This window comes from Rana temporaria, chromosome 3, assembly GCF_905171775.1.
Source record: "Rana temporaria chromosome 3, aRanTem1.1, whole genome shotgun sequence".
NCBI classification, from domain to species: Eukaryota; Metazoa; Chordata; class Amphibia; order Anura; family Ranidae; genus Rana; species Rana temporaria.
The window spans coordinates 450,162,994-450,175,894 of record NC_053491.1 but is presented as its reverse complement, the minus strand read 5'-3'; the positions used below and the strand labels follow the sequence as shown (position 1 = coordinate 450,175,894).

Here is a 12,901-nt window from a genome sequence, read left to right as displayed (position 1 = left end):
GTTACGTCCTTTCCTATTCACGGACGCAAAAAAAAAAAAAATTTAAATTCAACGTGGGAACGATGGCCATACTTTAACATGGCAAGTCTAAATTTAAGCCAAGAAATGGCAGCTGTAACTTTACGCCGGGAAAAGCCGACTAGCGATGACGTAAGAGAATGCGACGACCGCGCGTAACTTCGTGGATCGCCGTAAACAGCTAATTGGCATACCCGACGCGGAAAACGACGCAAACTCCACCCAGCGGGCGCCGAAGTATTACACCTACGATCCGAAGGCGTACGAAGCCGTACGCCTGTCGGATCGAAGCCAGAAGCCGTCGTATCTTGGTTTGAGGATTCAAACTAAACATACGACGCGGCAAATTTGAAAATACGCCGGTGTATCAGTAGATACTCCGGCGTATTTCAGCTGTGAATCTGGCCCTCTAACTTTTGAGAAAACCAATAAATATACGCTTATTGCAATTTTTTTTTTTTTTTTTTTTTTTTTTTTTTAACTAAAGACATGTGGCTGAATAAATTTGGGCCTAAATGTTTGACTAAAATTTTGTTTATTCGATTTTTCTTATAACAAAAAGTAAAAAAAATTTTTTTCAAAATTTTTGGTCTTTTTCCGTTTATATCTCAAAAAATAAAAATCGCAGAGGTAATCAAATACCATGAAAAGAAAGCTCTATTTGTGGGAAGAAAGGGACGCAAATTTTGTTTCGGTACAACATTGCATGACCTCGCAATTACCAGTTAAAGCAGAGCAGTGCCAAATTGTAAAAACACCTTGGGTCCTTTAGCTGCATAAAGGTCCGGGTCTTAAGTGGTTAAAAACAACCATACAATCTTTTTCCCGAACAGTCTGTATTTCTCCTGCGGTTACCTGTGGGTTTTTCTTTGTATCCTGAGTAATTTTTCCACCAGTTGTGGCTGCAATCTTTCTTGGTCTACCTGACCTTGGCTTGGTATCAAAAGAGCCCCTCATTTTCCCCTTCTTAATAAGTGATTAAACAGTACTGACTGGCATATTCAAGGCTTTGGATATCTTTTTATATCCATTTCCATCTTTGTAAAGTTACATTACCTTCTTTCACAAGTCTTGACTGTTCTTTTCTACCTCCTCGTGGCTGAGTGTGTAGCCTGCTTGGTGCATCCATGTGAGAGCTAATAAACTCATTGGCTATTTATACACAGACACTAATTGTGATTTAAAAAGTGACAAATGTGAGATAATTAACCTTTCATTCCCCTTTTAACCTGTGTGTGCCACCTTCTGTGTCTGTACCAAGGCCAGACATTCCAGGATATGCAAACTTTTGAGCATGTGTGTGATATTATATATATATATATATATATATATATATGTGTGTCAATGTATGTTAAGGCGCGGGGGGGCAGGCATACATTGTAACCCAACACCCAAACAAAAGAAGAATATCTTTAAAATGGCTTTCATGCAAACTTTTTCATATTTATGACGATCACAAGTAAATCAGTTCAATATTCCTTATGATGTCACCCTCAGGAGCATTTTATTTGCTATGTAAAGGTAAATGGATATTGGAATGGTATAACATCGATATGAAAGGGTACTTTTTTATATTCTTTTATACAAAGTTGAGCTTGGAAGCATTGAACTTCATTTTTTTCAGCACGTCGTTATGTTTTACGTCACTGCGTTCTGACACGATCGTTTTTTTAACCGATGGTGTGTAGGCACGACTAACCATCATTCAGCTTCATCGGTTAACTGATGGAAAAATCCATCAGACCGTTCTCATCGGTTTGACCGATCGTGTGTACAGGGCAGGGGCGGACTGACAGTTCATGGGGCCCCCGGGCAAAAGGAGATCATGGGGCCCCCTGTGTCTCCGCCCATGTGTCCCTGCCCACGTTAAAGCTACATTCACACAAAGTCCCACCTACATATTGCACTGCCCACATTGCAGGCGTTCAAAGAATTTCTCTACACAATGTTCAAAATAAATGTTTATTATAGGAATTAAAACATTCTTCTCACTGATCACCAATGTAAGGGACATTCTTCCCACTGATCACCAATGTAAGGGACATTCTTCCCACTGATCACCAATGTAAGGGACATTCTTCCCACTGATCACCAATGTAAGGGACATTCTTCCCACTGATCACCAATGTAAGGGACATTCTTCCCACTGATCACCAATGTAAGGGACATTCTTCCCACTGATCACCAATGTAAGGGACATTCTTCTCACTGATCACCAATGTAAGGAACATTCTTCCCACTGATCACCAATGTAAGGGACATTCTTCCCACTGATCACCAATGTAAGGAACATTCTTCTCACTGATCACCAATGTAAGGAACATTCTTCCTACTGACCCCCAATGTAAGGGACATTCTTCCCACTGATCACCAATGTAAGGGACATTCTTCCCACTGATCACCAATGTAAGGAACATTCTTCTCACTGATCACCAATGTAAGGAACATTCTTCCTACTGACCCCCAATGTAAGGGACATTCTTCCCACTGATCACCAATGTAAGGGACATTCTTCTCACTGATCACCAATGTAAGGGACATTCTTCTCACTGATCACCAATGTAAGGAACATTCTTCTCACTGATCACCAATGTAAGGGACATTCTTCCCACTGATCACCAATGTAAGGGACATTCTTCCCACTGATCACCAATGTAAGGGACATTCTTCCCACTGATCACCAATGTAAGGGACATTCTTCTCACTGATCACCAATGTAAGGAACATTCTTCTCACTGATCACCAATGTAAGGAAAATTCTTCCTACTGACCCCCAATGTAAGGGACATTCTTCCCACTGATCACCAATGTAAGGGACATTCTTCTCACTGATCACCAATGTAAGGGACATTCTTCTCACTGATCACCAATGTAAGGAACATTCTTCTCACTGATCACCAATGTAAGGGACATTCTTCCCACTGATCACCAATGTAAGGGACATTCTTCCCACTGATCACCAATGTAAGGGACATTCTTCTCACTGATCACCAATGTAAGGGACATTCTTCTCACTGATCACCAATGTAAGGGACATTCTTCCCACTGATCACCAATGTAAGGGACATTCTTCCCACTGATCACCAATGTAAGGAACATTCTTCCCACTGATCACCAATGTAAGGGACATTCTTCCCACTGATCACCAATGTAAGGAACATTCTTCTCACCGATCACCAATGTAAGGAACATTCTTCTCACTGATCACCAATGTAAGGAATATATATAGGGAATAACACTCACTTAGGCTGGATTCACACCTATGGCATTTTTAGTGCTTTTTGCAGATTTGCACTACAGAACGTGTTCCATAGGAAACCATGTTAAATGGATTGTTGTGCAAATCTGCAAAATGCACAAAAAATGCCATAGGTGTGAATCAGCTTTAGTCCAGGTTCGCACTGACAGTGGGAATGAAATTGTGTGAGACAGTTCAGCTAAACTCGCATGATTTCATACCCGCATATCAGTGCGAATTTGGCGGGTGATTTCAGAGACATCTGTGAGGGTTGCTGCACAGATGTCTATGGAAATTGCACCAAGAAATCGCCAAAAGTTGTACAGAAACTACTTTTGGGAATCGGCGCCACGAATGGGGCATCGCACCGATTCGGTTAGTGCCATTGCCATGCGATTTGACATGTCAAATCGCATGGTAAATTGCTTCAATGTGAACCAGGTCTAAGTGCTATTCCCTATATATAACACTGATATCTATACACTGAGTGGCATTCAGTGTACCAGATATCAGTGTGCAGGGGCGGATTGACCAGTCAGTCGGCACCGTGGTGGCAGGGCCCGGGCCGGCTCAGTCCGCCACTGGAGGTGCCCGCAGCAGTGGCAGCTTATCATACACAATAAAAAAAACTGAGTCTGTACCCCCGAGAAAGCAGTGCCTTGAACCATTAAATCCCACTAGCTAGGTTGATGTGGCTGTTGTATATGAGGGGGTCGGGAGGTATGAGCTGGCCGGTGTCCTGACGATATGGTTCCTCTATCTGATAGTTTCCGACCTCAACTGTGCATGCTCAGTCAGAGTCTACGGAAATCTCCGAGGCTGAACAGCTGTTTGTCCGCTGTAAATGGAGCATGCGCAATGCGCTCGCTCCCGACCCGATGCTTGGGGCTGGTTATACACGGCTCCTCCACTCGATGGCCAGTGCTTTTGTCAAAGGGGTGGATGTCATATTGAGAATATCAACAAACTGGGGGCGTGTGTAACCAGCACCAAGCATTGGGTCGGGAGCGAGCGCAGTGTTCATTGCATATGCTCTGTTTACAGCTAACAAACAGCTCTTCGGGCTTGGAGATTTTCGTAGCCTCCGACTGCGCAAGTGCAGCGCCTGCGCAGTCGAGGTGGGAACCTATTCGATAGGGGAACCATCTTGACAAGACACCGGGATGGATGGCTCATCATGTGCACTAGTGAATAGCCCCTGACATGACCTGCTACCTGGTAAATAAGCACAGACACAGCACAGGGCAAGAAGGTAAAGAAACAATCAGCATGGGCATGGCTCTTATTACACAGATTAGACACTGCAATCACAGGGCTTTCATTCTTTATCACACTGACCTGCTAATCTGCACACAACACAAGGCAGGTCATTGTGAATGCCATTCGTTCCTGTGTCTGTGCAATTCAGTGTGCCTCTCCAGTCCAGCAGCAGCAGCTCCTTCACATGCAGTCCTCCGAGGCAGTGACTTATGGCCCCGCCCCCTCAGCTGAATTCCACAGGGGAGAGAGGTGGCCGGAGCGCCTGTCAGTGTCACTGTACATCCCCTCACGCACAGCTCACGGCTCTGATGAGCCATCCATCCTGGGAAGCTCATAACTCCCGAGCGAGCCTCTTATACAAGGCATCTCGGGGGTACAGAGTGCAGACTCCGTTTTTTTAATTGTGTAGAAGCTGACGCTGCTGCGGGCACCTCCAGGGACGGACTGAGCCAGCCCGGGCCCCCCCCACCACGGGCCCTCGGGCAATGACCGAATGACCGAATGGTCAGTCCGCCCCTGGTACAGGGCTAAAGTTGCATATATTAAAGCAAGTTATAACATCTGCATAAAACAAGAAAAACAGCATATATAAATTATGTACAGTAATATAAAATTCCTTTGTCATGATGACCTTTTATATTAAAGCGGGGGTTCCGCGGGTTTTCGTGTGTGGGTTTTTTTTTCTTTTTTTTCTTTTTTTTAAATCCCTCGGGCGCTCTTACCTTATGAAAACAGCCACTCGTGTCTCCCAGTGTTGTAGCCATCCTCGTTGTGTTTGGCCCGCAAACGATACTTTATAAAATTAGTAGATGGACGTTTCCATCTTCAGTGTGGGCACTCTGAAGCCCAGCAGGCATTTACACTTGTGTTCCCTCAGCTAAAATGGCAAATTAGGATCCGCCCTGGTCACATGACCCGCTTGCCGAGTCACATGACCCGCGAGATTACGCTACAGCACGTCTCCTGGGAGTCTCGACACATCACTCCCAGGAGACATCGCGTTGATCGGGGAAAACTAAAGGCGCGCCCACTCCCGCAGGGAAAGGATCCAGGAGGAAGACGAAATACTGCCAAATCAAGGTAAGGAGACAGATTAAAAAAAAAAAAGGGCGGATTGTACATCAACGATGGGTAATGGTATGGATGAAACAAAGTTGAATTTTAGGGTGAACCTCTGCTTTAATGTTTTCTATGTTTAGAAGGATCTGCTTGTGCTTCCTTTGTAATACAATGAATACAGAATGTAGTTCCCCCCCCCCATTGTTATGTGCCCACACCCCTGATCCCCCACTGGGAGTTTCTGCACCATTCATCCATTACATTTAGTTGGATGTACATAGGGTAAAGGGGAGCATACATATGATTGATATATTAAACCATTCATTATACTTGTATGTAGAGAGATACCGTATTTTCCGGCGTATAAGACGACTTTTTGGATGCAAAAAAATGCATCCAAAGCCGGGGGTCGTCTTATACGCCGGGTACGGTATCCGTGCAGCTGCGATCGTTCATGATTTCAAAGCCGCGCCATCTTCTCAGCGTGTCCTGTGATAGGCGGAACACAAATCTTCCCAGCAGCGCCTCTGTTCTGTGTTCCGCCTATCACGGATGCCTTCTCATCCTCGGACGAGATGAGAAGGCATCCGTGATTGGCGGAACACAGAACAGAGGCGCTACTGGGAACATTTGTGTTCCGCCAATCACAGGACACGCTGAGAAGATGGCGCGGCTTTGAAATCATGGACGCTTGCAGCAGACGAAGACTGTCACTGGCCTGCAAAACGTCAGTGATGACACAGTGGGGGGGAAGTGTGGGCAAGTGATGGCACTGTGTGGGCAAGTGATGGCACTGTGTGGGCAAGTGATGGCACTGTGTGGGCATGTAATGGCACTGTGGGGGCATGTAATGGCACTGTGGGGGCATGTAATGTAATGGCACAGTGGGGGCATGTAATGGCACAGTGAGGCTTGAAAAAAGCCTGTTTCTGTCAGCGGTTGTTCTGGCTAACCCTCAGCTTCCAGAAAGACTAGTAGGAAGGGGGTAGTCTTATACGGCGAGTATATCCCAAAACCAAGTCGTCTTATACGCCGGAAAACGGAAAATTGTATACTCACCTTTCCGTAATTTTCCTTTCCTGACGCATCTTCATGGCAGCACACACTGGGTTGTGACTCCGCCCCCACAACCTGACAGGATTGGTTAGCTATAAATTTGAAGGGGAGACGCCCCGCACCATTCTCTGTATATATCATCATAAAACAGCAGGGCGGGCATCTGTGTGCTGCCATGAAGATGCGTCAGGAAAGGAAAATTACGGAAAGATGAGTATACAATTTTCCGTTTTCCTGACGCATTCATGGCAGCACACACTGGGAAATAACTCGCCAGTCGGGAGGGTGCAAGAAAACAGTAATATTTATTCTCTATATCGCTGAGGAATTGGCTCTAAGAACAGATCTGCCAAAGTCGACGGTAGCCAGGAGAGCAGAATCCACTCTGTAGTGAGAAATGAAGATGTGTTGGGAAGACCAAGTTGCTGCTCTGCCTATGGTTTCCGGTGAAATCCCGCAATATGCTTCCCAAGAAGTGGCCACTGCCCCTGTCGAATGAGCCCTAATGCTCTTTAGGAGTCGTAAGTTGCTGGATGGAATAGGTCTCTGCGATAGCCCTAACAACCAAGAGGTAATGGTACGGGAGGTAGCTGGCTGACCTCGTCTGCTCCCGTGTGGGATAATTAAGACAGAATCCGTCTTCCTGAGATGTAGCTGTGAAGTAACTGGAGATGGTAGGTTTGACATCCTAGGCATGGGACTCGCCCCTCTCATTAGTAAAAGACAGAAGGACGATGTCCTGGTTATAATGAAAGGAGGAAGTTACCCTTGGATAAAAATGGTCTGAGGGCTTCAGAACCACTGTCAGGGGAGAACACTAAATAGGGGTTCCGTAGCCATGCTTGTATCTCCGACGTCCTCTTAGCTGAGGTGATAGCAATACGGGAAGCCATCTTCAGAGCTAGGTTCCACGGTGAGACTAAGTTGAATGGAGAAAAGGGTGGATTGGACAGGGCCTCGAGTACTACACAGAGATCCCCTGTTGGAAAGGCTGGCCTCCTAGGTGGTCTGATCTTACGCAGGCCCTGAGGAACAGAGTGACCGGATGATGAAGAGCCCATCTAGTACCAGTCATGGCTGAAAGGGCGGATACTTGCACCTTCAGGGTACCCGGGCCCGGGCCCTTGTTAAGCCCTGACTGAAGAAATTCAAGAATTTGAGATGCGATTCCAATCTCTTTGCTGCGACGACACGAACCTCTCCCAGATCCTAGTATAGGTGACATCAGTGGAGCTCCTTAGAGCTTGTAATAAGGTTGATATTACCTCCTGAGAGTATCCTAGTTCCCCTAACCTAGCCCTCTCAACTTCCAAGCTGGCAAATGCAGCTTCTCTGGGCTGGATGGAAGAATTGCCTCTGATGTATGAGATCCCAGGTTACTGGAAGATGTATTGGAGGCCGCGTACCTAGTTGTAGCAGGGTCGTAAACCATGGCCTCCTCGGTCGGAACGGTATTAGTACAATAACCGTGGCTGAGGACCTCCGAAGTCGGGACAGGAATCTTGTAATCCGAGAAGTTGGAAGAAAAATGTACCCCAGCTCGAAGCTCCATGGAAGAACTAGGCAGTTTGTCCCTTCGGCTGATGGAAAGTGGGCTCTGGACAGGAACCTCTGACACTTGGAGTTCTTTGGCGTGGCCGCTAGGTCGACTTCTGGTATTCCACAAGTTTTCATAAGAATGGAGAATACCTGTTGGTTCAGGGACCATTCGTTGTTTGAAAGTGTCTCTCAGCTTAGGTAGTTGACCAACGAATTCTGTGTTGCCGGGACGTATACTGCCCATAGATCTAACAGGTGCACTTGTGCCCTTTCCAATATGGGCAAACTTCCTCTTGAAGCGTGCGACTCCTGATGCCCCCCTGGATCTGGATACATGACACCGCTACTTGTTGTCCATCCTGATCAGGACACTCTTCCCCTCTAGAAGAGGCGCAACGGCCAGGAGAGCCTAAAAGGCTGCTCTGAGCTCTAAAATATTTGACACTATGCCCTGAGCCCGAAAGTGCCACTGTCCTTGGGCTACTTGGTCTAGATAGTGTGGACCCCATCCCCCCTGGCTGGCGTCCGATGTTACTACTTCTGGACTTGGGGGAACTATTGGAATGGACTCCCTGAGGTTGGACGGGTGTGTCCACCACCATACTAATTGCTTTACCCAGTTCGGGATGTGAATGGTTTGGAGTATTGACGTTCCATTCCACTGCCTGAGAAAGGAGTTCTGTAACACTTGCATGTGTCACAGGGGCCACTGTATCAAAGGTATGGATGCTGACATGGACCCCCGGGTACTGAGGCAGGCTCTGACAGTAGATGTCTGGATGATAGCAGATTCTGTACCTTCTGGAGTAAGGGCTTCAGCCTCTCTTGAGGGAGTTGCACCCGGTACAACCTGGTATATTATTCTGCCCCTAGGAACACCCTGACTTGCTGAATGCTCTGGGTGCTGAGGTGATGCCGAATGGGGGGCACCAAAATTGGAAATGAGATTGATAGATTGAGAACCAAAGGGACCTCTGGAAGGCGGGATGATCGGGACGTGAAGGTAAACGTCTGAAAAATCTAGGAGATAGCATCCAGTCTCCCACGTCCACTGTCAACAAAATGGACTGAAGGCTTTTCCAATCTGAGGGCCTCTATTTTGATCGTCCGTTGAACCTCTTTAGGTCCAGGACTGGACGTAGATCCCCTGGTTTTTTTTTTTTTTTTTTTTTGTACCAGAAATAAAGGGAAATAAAACCCCCTCCCTTTCTGGTGCGGAGGTACTTGGTAGGCTGGAATGTGTTCCCTGGCAATGTGCCCATGAATTTCCAATTGTGACCGGTCTTGATAGAGGATTGTGTCCATGAATCTGTTATACGAGTTGCCCATATCCAAGCGAATCTCTTGAGTCTGGTGCCCACCTGAGCTGGGTGGGCAGACGGACCCTCAAAAAGGACTTCTGCTGTTCCCCGGCTGTGATAGCCTTGGCTTACTGTAAATACATGAAGGAGGGTCGAGTCTTCCAGTCCCTCCTAAATTCCCTGCCGGGACGGTAGGATCTAGCATCCCTGTACTTGACAGGAAGATCGCGTCTGTAAGCGGGGCCCTTCTGGGGCTCTGGTCTCCTATCGGAGGGAATCAGCCAGGATTTTCTCCCGGTAACCTTGGAGATGGCCAAGTCCATCTTTGTGCCAAATACACTTGAGCCGCCATATGGAGTTTTGCACCAGTTGATTTTGATGCTGCCTCCGCTATCCAGGGTCTCAGCCATAAGGCTCTTCCCAGTCATGAAGTCGCCCCCTCAGGAGCCGTAAGCCAACTTAATTTCCCTGCAGGGAGGAGAATATCTTCCCCTGGTCGGCTCCTTCTAGAATGGAATTCTCAACATTAGCCGCCCATGCAGCGATAGTTTTAGCTACTGCCGCCGTGGTGATAGCCAGCCTACTAGCTTCTCCTGTCGTGGAGCAGGCTTTCTTCAGTTCTATATTGATTTCACGATCAAGAACGTCCCGGATGGTAACTGCATCTTCAATCGGTAGAGAAACGTCTCTAGCGAGTCGCATTAAAGATGAATCGACCGTAGTTGCATTGATCAAAGAATTGATCCTAGACTCCCACAAGGGGTACAATCTGCAAACTTGTTGCTCATACTGGGCCGCTTATGCGATCTCCCCCACTCATCCTTTATGAGGTTTTCCAGCTCTTTGATGAAGGGAAATGATTCAGGACCCCCTTTTCAGCACCAGGAAATATTTCTGAACCTTCAGAGGTTCTGCCATAACCCCTTCCCAACCGATCGCTTCCTCGACTGAATGGGCAAATGGCAAACTAAAAGAAGAGACAGTCCGACGCCTGCTCACACTCCTCATTCTTAGAGAGGGTTTTTGCAGCCTGGCGTAACGGCCGGGTGCTGGGCGATGTGCTTGGGGAAGGATCTCCCACAATTGATCCCTGTGCGATTCTCCTAGGAGCTCAGTATATACTCTGGCCTCCGAATCCTTGGTTACTTCAATGAAGCACGAGCGGCAGGCCAATTCCCCTGGCAAGGCTGGCGCCCCGCATATTTGGCAAACATTTGCTGTGGTGCGGGTAAGATAGCTCCATCTGGGATGAAGGTAATCGTCTGCGGTGGGACCGACTATGACAGGGGTGGCTGTGACGCGAGCGGTTATGCCTTGATTGAAGAAAGCAAGAGGGTAACCTTGAGTGACTTCTTGCGCCTTCTGCCGGAAGCATGGCTAGAATCTCCCTCTGTGCCGCAAACTTGCGTCTTTTGACCCGATAGGGCTACCAAAACTGTAGCGTCAGTGGCCAAGCTCTCTTTTTTGTCTCTTCTCTACTTACCACCTTCTGGACGGCCTCTATACCTGGTCAGCTGATGGTGGTCTGCGAGGGCAGTGGCCCCCATGAGGATAGCAGGGAGACAGCCCGGAAAGGTGGGAAAAAAGAGAGAAGGGAAAACATTACAATATGTCCCCCCCCCCCAACATTTCTATTTATTAAATATAATAATTGTATATACATATATCTATCCTTATTTTATTTTTTATTTTTTGGATTATATTAATTGTTTAATTATGGATATACTTTCTCCTATAATATGTTATAAATTAATATATGAATGTATTATATCTTCTATCCTATTTGTTCCTATTTTTTTTTTTTTTTTTGTGTAATCACTTGGCCCAGGCTGAACTGGGACGAGCCTGCACACACCTGGTGCAATCTTCACTCTGAGTAGAGCAGAGCAGCAGGACTGCAGCCAGAACTACAGAGCGATAGGACTGTTTCCTTTGCATGCGCAGAGCGCTGAGGGGTACGCGGCGGTGACCCCGAGAGTATGGGGTGTCAGAGGAACCACAGGGCTCAGCAGAGCTGAGAAAAAAACAACAGGCAGGCAAAGGTACAAAATGGACTAACCTTAGGTGGCAAATGTAATGATACAAATACCTTTGTGGAAGCACACACTGCACTGGAAGGAAAGACAGAGCGAAAGTGGGGGCCACTGCGAGATTTGAAGCTTCTTTAAAGCTAGCTACAGATGCCAGTATAATTCCAGAGCCCCTGAGACCACCAGAACGGGGTTCCCAACATAAAGCTCATTTAGAGACTGTACAGGAGGGACTTCCAAACAGGAGAGGCTGAACCTGCTGGGGCGATCTGCGGTAAGAGGCATGCTTCTTGCTTGTTCGTCCAATCTGTCAGGTGAGGATAAAAAAAGAGAATGGTGCGGGGCGTCTCCCCTTCAAATTTATAGCTAACCAATCCTGTCAGGTTGTGGGGGCGGAGTCACAACCCAGTGTGTGCTGCCATGAATGCGTCAGGAAAATACGGTAATAAAGTACTTGACATGTTTTTAACTCCAGTTAATTTTGAAAGTTTTTTTTTTATAAGATATGGAAAAGTAATTTTCAGATGTTCAAATGTGGAAATATAAAATTTAATAGTTGTTTACAAGTGTTTCAAATGTTGCTTTTAAAGGAAGGTAATGTTCATGGGAAACCTTTTTTAGCCACTTGATATTAGAGACAAATTCTAAGATAACTGCAGCACACAAACCAACAATAAGCACCCATTCACACCTTTTCAGCACAATGCATTGCAGTAAGGAACACTTTAGGGTGCATGTTACTGCAATGCATTTTAACTCATGTTGAATTGTACCTCAATGCTCAAAGATCACACAACTCCAATGGCCATGTTTTGCAGTGCATCACAACATGTGTGATGCATTAGAAGTGGTGCATGTTGATAAGATGTAATTTCTCCTCACTCTAGAGAAATTTCCTTTAACCACTTAAGGACCGCCTCCTGCACATATACGTCGGCAGAATGGCATGGCTGGGCACAAGCACGTACAGGTACGTCCTCTTTAAGTGCCCAGCCGTGGGTCACGGGCGCGCGCCCGCGACCCGGTCCGAAGATCCGTGACTGTGACCATGGGACCCGCGGACCCGATCGCCGCTGGAGTCCTGCGATCGGTCCCCGGAGCTGAAGAACGTGGAGAGCTGTGTGTAAACACAGCTTCCCAGTTCTTCACTGTGGGGCTGTCATTGATCGTGTGTTCCCTTATATAGGGAATCGCAATCAATGACGTCACACCTACAGCCACACTCCCTACAGTTAGAAACACAGATGAGGTCATACATAACCCCTTCAGCGCCCCCTTGTGGTTAACTCCCAAACTGCAATTGTCATTTTCAAAGTAAACCATGCATTTTTTGCTGTGAAAATGTCAATGGTCCCAAAAATTTGTCAAAATTGTCCGAAGTGTCCGCCATAATGTCGCAG

The 12,901-nt window shown here is 46.7% G+C and overlaps 1 long non-coding RNA gene across 1 annotated transcript in view; it reads left to right on the top strand.

Annotated features, from left to right (window-relative positions):
• Positions 1-12,901, top strand: part of LOC120933426 — a 58,938-nt gene that overhangs the window by 21,182 nt on the left and 24,855 nt on the right. The gene's annotated exons all lie outside the window — the stretch shown is intronic.